This window comes from Carlito syrichta, unplaced genomic scaffold, assembly GCF_000164805.1.
Source record: "Carlito syrichta isolate Samal-C Ts95f unplaced genomic scaffold, Tarsius_syrichta-2.0.1 Scaffold303353, whole genome shotgun sequence".
Lineage (NCBI taxonomy): Eukaryota > Metazoa > Chordata > Mammalia > Primates > Tarsiidae > Carlito > Carlito syrichta.
Genome location: NW_007247449.1, coordinates 303428 through 312200, shown reverse-complemented (window position 1 = coordinate 312200; position 8773 = coordinate 303428). Strand labels below are relative to the sequence as shown.

At 36.6% G+C, this 8773-nt stretch overlaps 1 pseudogene; it reads left to right on the top strand.

Annotated features, from left to right (window-relative positions):
• Positions 1–6789: 6789 nt before the first annotated feature.
• On the top strand, positions 6790–7251 carry LOC110595675 (annotated as a pseudogene).
• Positions 7252–8773: the final 1522 nt, after the last annotated feature.

The window sequence follows — 8773 nt, the reverse complement described above, 5'->3', positions numbered from 1 at the left end:
TAGTAGAAATTCAGCTATACCTTAACTTAAGCAAAAAATTCATATTTAGGTCTTTGATTTCTTTCGTAGATTGAGCAAAAAGCATCTCTTAAGTAGGCAAAATATACCTTTTTCTTTCCTGTCTAGGCCATTTACCTACTTAATCAACATCTGAGAGATTGTAGGAGGGTCACTATGCCCAGACAATGGAAGACCCAGCAGTGGTAACTTAACAAGAGCTTTGGTTAGATTTGCTCAAATTCTTCTTTGCTATTGGATAAACGATTTACCATCAAGCCCTCCTGAGGTAAGAGAGTAGCCTTTGTGAGGTAGCAGCATTTGTTTTCCTTTAGCAGGGGCACAGTGACATCACATTAGCAGACTGGACACAATGATGAAGGAACCCTTAGAAACAGAAAAATCATGGCCCCTTATCCTAAAGGAAGTCATTGGCAAACTAATATCAAATAGATAAAAAGGTTATTCTTTCCCTTTGGTAAAACTGATAAATTCAGGACAATTTAATATATAAATTAGGAGATTTGTGAAAGTATTTATTAAGATCAATAGTACAATTTTTTACAATAGGAAAGTCTCCTAAAGGACTTTAAGAGGTAATTTGATTTTCATTTTTTTTTTTTTTTTTGAGTTGGAGTCTCACTCTGTCGCCCAGACTGGAGTGCAGTGGCTGCTCCTGGCCACCGCAGCCTCGACCTGCTGGGCTCCGGCGATCCTTCCGCCTCAGTCTTCCAAGTAGCTGGAACTACAGGGGCATGCAACCACGCCCGGCTAATTTTTTGATTTATTGTAGAGATGAAGTCTCGCCAAGTTGCCTGGGCGGGTCTCGAACCCGCGGGCTCAGGCAATCCACTCACCTCAACCTCCCAAGGTGCGGGATTGCAGACTGAGCCACCAAGCCCGGTTGTAATTTGATTTTCAAAACACAATTAATTTTTTCAGCAACACACCCTAGGCAAACTTAGACATACTATCAGTACTTATTTGTATCTGTTTTTACATCCCAGAGTTAACATTAAGACCCAACAACCATTTCAACATCAGTAAGTCTTTAAAAAGCAGTATAGACAGGCAGAATCTCAAATAAAAAAGACATGGAATTGTTTTGAAAAGAAACATATGATAAAAATAAGTAGGAAATGAGAGAAATGATTCATCCATTCATCTTCAGGTTCTTTTTCAGGAAAAAAAAAGATATGATGATGAATATAATTACTTGTTGTGGTAGACTGTATTTTCCAAAGACGGCCACAACTATTTCTTCCATGCCACATACTTTTCTATAATGTGACCTTGTCATATACTTATCGATAGGTAGAGTCTAATTTCCTCTCTTCTTGACTGTAGAATGGTGCTACGACTTGCGTGAAATCCATAGAATGGGCATGGCAGTAAGTTTGGATGACATTTATTCATAGTTTGTTTTCTTAAAAACTCAGTGGGTATTATATTTATGTTGCATTGCTGCATGATATATACATTTAGTTTAATTTTTTTTTCTTTTTCAGTCGGAAACTCACTCTGTCGCCCAGGCTGGAATGCAGTGGCATACTCACGGCCACCACAGCCTCGACCTGCTGGCTTCAGGTGATCCTTCCGCTTCAGTCTTCCAAGTAGCTGGTACTACAGGTGTGTGTCACCACGTTCGGCTAAGTTTTTTGGTTTATTGTAGAGACGAGGTCTTGCCAAGTTTCCTAGGCTAGTCTCGAACCCCTGGGCTCAGGCAGTGCTCTCGCCTCTGCCTCCCAAAGTTTTGGGATTACAGGTGTAAGCCACTATGCCTAGCCTACATTTAATTTTTTAATTAAAATTTTAATCTTGAGATAATTATGTAATCACAAACATTTGTAAGAAATAATACAGAGAAATCCAAAGTACTGTTACCTCCAATGGTAATAACTTTATTTTTTTGAGGTGGAGTCTTACTCTGTTTCCCAGGCTGGAGTGCAGTGGCACGCTCACAGCCTCCGCAGCCTCAACCTGCTGGCCTCAAGCAATCCTTTCGCCTCAGTCTTTCAAGTAGCTCAAACTACAGGTGCACACTACCATGCCCGGCTTATTTTTTGATTTATTGTAGAGATGAAGTCTCACCAGGTTGCCCAGGCTTGTCTCGAACCCCTGAGCTCAGGCAATCCTCTCGCCTCAGCCTCCCAAAGTGCTGGGATTACAGGCTTGAGCCACAGCGTCCAGCCTGGTAATATCTTTAATATCTTACAAAACTACATATGATTCACTGTTATAACTAGAGTATTGATATTTATACTAAAATACGAAACACTTCCATCACTGCAAGAATCTCTTATGCTGCCCTTTAAAAGTCACTTCTGGCTGAGCTCAGTGGCATTTTTGTAAATTTAAGTTCACAAAAAAGCTGTACATAAGTGTTCATACCAGTTTTATTCATAATAGCCAGAAACTGGAAACAACCCAGATGTCCTTCAGAGGGTGAATGGTTAAGCAAACTGTTACATTCATACCATGGAGCAATTCTCAGCAATGAAAAGGAACACACTATTGATATACCCATAACCCCTTGAATGAATCTCCAGAGAATTATGCAGGGTGAAAAAAAAATTCTAAAAGGTTATGTACTCTATAGTTTCATGTATATAAGATTGTTAAAATGACAAAATTATTATTATAGACTGAAGAACAGATTAGTGATTTTCAGAGACTAAGAGGATGTGGATGGGAAGGAAGTAGAAGTGACTTTTTTTTTTTGAGTTGGAGTCTCATTCTGTCGCCCAGGCTGGAGTGCAGTGGCATGCTGCTCACGGCTACCCCAGCATCAACCTGCTGGGCTCTGGCAATCCTTCCATCTCAGCCTTCTAAGTAGCTGGAACTACAGGAACCCACCACCACGCCTGGCTAATTTTTGACTTATTGTAGACACGAGGTCTCACCAAGTTGCCCAGGCTGGTCTCAAACCCGCAGGCTCAGGCAATCCTCCCACCTTTGCCTCCCAAAGTGCTGGGATTATAGGCCTGAGTCACCGAATCTGGCCAAGAAATTTTTCTTTATTCCTAGTGTTCTAAAAGTTTTTTTTTTTTTAAATAATAAGATGGTGTTGAATTTTGACTTGCCCTTTTTTTTTGCATCAATTGATATGATTATGTGATTTTTTTCCCTTTAGCTTGTTAAAATGGAGAATCACATGGATTGGTTTTTGAATATTGAACTAGCCTTGTATTCCTGGAATAAATGCCACTTGGTCATGGTGCATAAGTCTTTTTATATATTGCAGAATTTTATTTACTAGTATTTGATTAAGAATTTTTGTGTTTATATTCATGAGAGATATTGGTCTGGATTTTTTTCTTTTTTATATTGTTTGTCTGGTTTGGGTATCAGTGTAATACTAGCTTTACAAGATGAATTAGGAAGTGTTCACTCCTGTTCTATTTATTGCAAGTAATTGTGTAGAATTTATGTTAATTGTTCTTTAAATGTTCGGCAGAATTCTCCAGCAAAATCATCTGGCCCTAGAGATTTCTTATTTAGGTTTTTTTAAATTACAAATTCTATTTCCTTAATAGTTATAGAGCTTTTCAAATTATCTATAGCCCTGCATTGCTTAACAATGGGGATAACTTCTGAGAAATGAATTCTTAGGCAATTTCAACCTTGTACGAACATCATAGAGTATACTTACACAAACCTAGATAGTATACCTATTACACACCTAGGCTAGATAGTATAGCTTATTGATCCTAAGGGTACAGACCTGTACAGCATGTTACTGTACCAAACACCATAGGTACAGTATTGTATCAAAACACAGGAGTGCAGTGGCCGCTCCCGGCCACCGCAGCCTCGACCTGCTGGGCTCCGGTGATTCTTCCGCCTCAGCCTTCCGAGTAGCCAGAATTACAGGCGCGCACTACCACGCCCAGTTAATTTTTTGATTTATTGTAGAGATGAGTTCTCACCTGCCCAGGCGGGTCTCGAACCCTCGGGCTCAGGCAATCCACTCTCCTCAGCCTCCCAAAGGAGCGGGATTACAGGCTGAGCCACCGAACCCGGCGATACTTTTCTTTCTTTAGTAATATATTAACCTTAGCTACTATACTTTTTTTTAACTTTGTAAGCCTTTTAATTTTTTAAAACTTCTTGACTCTTTCAAATAGCTTAAGACACAGACAACTTAAAACACACATTGTATATAGCTATAAAAATATTTTTTCTGTATTTCTCATTCTATAAACTTTTTTTCTATTTTTATCTTTATTTATTTTTATTTATTTATTTTGAGTTGGAGTCTCACTCTGTCACCCAGACTGGAGTTGCAGTGGCCACTCCCAGCCACCGCGGCCTCGACCGGCTGGGCTCCAGTGATCCTTCCACCTCGGCCTTCCAAGTAGCCGGAACTACAGGCGCGCGCTACCACGCCCGGTTAATTTTTTTTTTTTTTTTTTATTTATTGTAGAGATGAGGTCTTGCCAAGTTGCCCAGGCAGGTCTCAAACCCACAGGTTCAGGCAATCCACTCACCTCAGCCTCCCAAAGTGTGAGATTACAGGCTGAGCCACTGAGCCCAGCTTTTTTTTCTATTTTTAATATTTAAAATTTTTCTAACTTTGTGAACGTTTTTGTTAAAAACAAAGGCACCAACACACACAGAGCCTAGGACTACACAGGGTCAGGATCATCAGTATTACTGTTTGCAACCTCCACATCATGCTCCCTAGAAGAGTCAGCGGCAGTAACATGCATTGTGTGTTATTATTGCCTATGTTAAAAACGACTTCTGGAATCCTCCTGAAGAAACTGTCTGAGGCTGTTTTACGTTCAAGTTAAAAAAAATAAGTAGAAGGAATACACTCTAAAATAACAAAAAAGGTATAGTATAGTAAGTACATAAACCAGTAACATAGTAATTTACTATCATCAAGTATTGTGTACTGTATATAACTATATGCTGTACTTTTATACAACTGGCAGCACAGTATGCTTGTTTACATTAGCATCACCACAAACATGTGAGTAATGAATGGATTGCGCTACAACATTAACATGGCTATGATGTCACTAGGTAACAGAAAATTTTCAGCTCCATTATAATCTTATGAGACTACTAATCTTGCGTATGTGGTCTGTGGTTGACTGAAATGTTGTTATGTGGTACATAACTGTCCTATTTGGTGAGTTGCAGTAGTTTGTGATTTTTGAAGAATTGGCTCATTGCATCTATGGTATCAAAATTATGTGTGCAATGTTGTTTGTAGTATTACTTTATTTTTTGATGTCTTCAGGATCTGTAGTAATAGCTTCTGTTTCATTTCTGATATTGGTAATTTGCATCTTCTCTCTCTTTTTTAAGTGTCTCTCTAGAGCTTTGTTAATTTTATTGATCTTGAAGAACCAGCTTTTTGTTTTACTGGTTTTCTCTATAACTTTTCTGTTATTTGTTTCATTAATCTCTGCTCTTCAGTATTTCCTTCCTTCTAATTGCTTTGGTTTATTTTGTTCTTATTTTCTGAACTCTTGCAAATTTTAGAGCTCTTGAGAATTTTTGAGTTTAGAATATTGATTTGATACATTTCCACTTCACTAATGTATGCCCATAGTACTGTAAATATGTTGTTTTTAAATTTTCATTCTGTTTAATGTATTTTTACTTTTCTTGATACTTCTTCTTCAAAGCAGGGATTATTCCAAGGTGTGTTTGTCTAGAAATTTTCTTTTTATTTTTATGTTATTGATTTCCATTTTGATTACATCGTGGTTGAATAACATTTTTAATGCTTTTAAATTTGGGGGGGTTTGCTTTATTGTCCAAAATATGGATTATCTTGGTGTGTATTTTGTGGATATTTGAAAACATGTATGTTCTATTGTTGTGGCATAGAGTACTTTATAAATGTTGATTAAATCCTATTGACTGATAGTGCTGTTGAATTTTTCTGTATCCTTGTTGATTTTCTGTTCAGTTGTTCTACTGGCTGTTGAGTGAAAGTGTGTTAAAATTTCCAAATATAATGTAAATTTTTTAGCTTCCCCTTTCTGTTTTATCTGTTTTGGGTTCACATAGTTTCAGCTCTGTTCTTTGGCTCATGCATGTTTCAGATTGCTATGTTTTCTTGGTGGTTTGACCCTTTTATCATCATGTGATGTCCCTCTCTGTCTCTGATAATTTTCTTTGTTCTGAAGTCAACTTAATCTGCTATTAATAGAGCTAATCCTGTTTTTTTTTTTTTTGCTTAATGTTTCTATGATATATCTTTATCCATTCTCTAACGTTGAATATGCCCATATTAATATATTTGAAGTAAATTTCTTATAGATAACATACAGTTGAGTTATGTGTTTTAATATGTTCTTCCAATCTGTCTTTTATTTAGACCACTTACATTTAACACAATTACTGATATGTTAGGGCTTAAGCCGGACATTTGAGTTTTATTTTTCTACTTATCCTTTCTGACTTTTTATGTATGTATGTATGTATGTATGTATGTATGTATGTATGTATGTAATTATTTTTAAATTTTTAGATTCAGGGGGTACCTTTCTGATTTTTCTATCGCTCTGTTTTCTTTTTCCCGTCTTCCTGTGGGCTATTTGAATTTTTTTTAGAATTCTATTTTGAGTTAACTACAGTGTTTTAGCATTTTTAGTGGTTCAGTTAGGTATTATCTTATGTATACGTAATTCATCATAGTCTACTGGTGTCATTTCATCACTTGGAATGAAGTGTAAAAACTTACCTCTTGCCCTGTTCTCTCTGGTCCTTAAAGCTCACTGTCTATCCAGCTCTTTTACTTTTTAACTTCTGGGACTCAAACTTACAGCCATGTCCTCTGAAGAAAGAAAGTTCTTTGTGGGAGGGCTCAACTTTCACACTGATGAGCAGGCACTGGAAGACCACTTCAGCAGCTTCGATTGTATTTCTGAGGTGGTTGCTGTCAAGGATCAGGAGACTCTGTGATTTCAGTATTTTGACTTGATCACTTTCACCAACTGGAGCATGCCTCAGATACTATGACAGTTATGAATGGAGAGTTCCTGGTTGGTCGCCAGATCCATGTGGACCATACAGGTAAACCTACCCAGGGAACCAGAGGGAGTGATTTTGGGCCTGTGGTTGTGGCTACTCTAGAGGTGCTGGGGACCAGGGCTGTGGGAGTGGCAGACACGACAGTCGATCTGGAGATATGGATATGGATGCAGACAGTCCAGAGACTATGATGGCAGAAACCAGGTAGGTTATGACTGCTACTCAAGAAGAAATTACAGAAGCAATTATCAAGACTAAGATGAGACATGTACACATAATGTAGATACACAAGGAATAACACTTCTGATCCAGAATCATCCTTTCAAAATGTCTGTATTTATAAAAGATTTTTGGAGCTGCACTGAAACATCTGTTTATATTATACCAACTTCTATTTTTGAATTGTGCTCCCAAGGTAACTTATTAAAGACCTTTTAGAAAGCTCCATGTGTTTTAAAAAATTTTCTCTCCTGTTTTAAAGACCAATTCTAGGATGTTTGTAGAGTCTGGATATTTTTCCTTTGGTGAGTTTTTTAGTTTAGGATCTCAGGATTATTAATTCTAGCTATAATTGGTTCTGGCAAGTTTGGTCAGACTGATAAAATTTAATGTGTATCAAGGGACATTAAAAAAGCCTACACACAATGTTTATTATGGTTAGGAAGCAATTTCAAAATGTACCTATTAAGAAATCTGCTTCAAGAACATGATAACCTATGGTCATTTTTTTTTTAAAACTCAAGATCACCAACCTGGTTATATAGAAGAGCTTCTTAAAAATGTATGTGAATGTCATTTTTTTTAAAACACTGGAAAAAATATTCTGTTGTATCTCATATAACATTTAGAATGTCCTTCACAGAGCTAATTAAAAAGTTGAAGCCTGAAAAAACAAAACAAAAAAAACTTTCCTCCTTTTATGTCTCTTAACCTTTTGCCATTTATAATATGATTATCTTAAGTATATTCTCTAGATACATTTAGAATCCTATCAGAGAGTTGTATAAATTGTGCTTCATTCTTTAAATATGAGTTAGAAAACTCAAAAAAAAGCCTATTGTATTTACTCCCAGTTTTGTTATTGTGTTCCTTTTCCTTTAATATGATCCAAATTTCCTTCTTTTATTGTCTTCTTTCTATTTAGAGAATTTCATTTAGCCATTCTTTTAGGACAGGTCTGCTAGTAACAAATTCTCTCTCTCTCTCTTTTTAAATCTAAGAATGTCTCGATTTTCTCTTTATTCTTGAGGAATATTTTTACTGGACTTAAGATCTTTTTCTTTCAACACTTGAAAAATATCTCCTTCTTTCTCTGTGGTTTCTGATGAGAAATCTACTGTCATTTAGTTGAGTTTCCCTATAGGCAAAAGATCATTTTTCTCTGGCTGTTTTCAAGGTTTTTTTGTTTTTCTTTAGTTTGCAGAAATTTGACTATGATGAGTCTTGGTATGAATTTCTTTGGATTTATCCTGTTTGAGGTTTGCTCAGCTTCTTGAATCTGTTAATTTATGTCTTTAACAATATTTAGGAAGTTTTCAGTCATTATTTTTTTAAGTACAGTAGTCTCCCCTTATTCATGATTTTGCTTTCTGCAATTTCAGTTATCTGCAGTCAATTGTGATCCAACAATATTAAATGAAAAATTTCAGAAATAAACAGTTTATGTTTGAAATTGTGTGCCATTTTGAGTAGCATGAGGAAATCTCACAGCATCCCGCTCCGTCCTGCTCCATGGACAGGAATCATTTTTTGTCCTACATGTCCATGCTGTATATGCTAC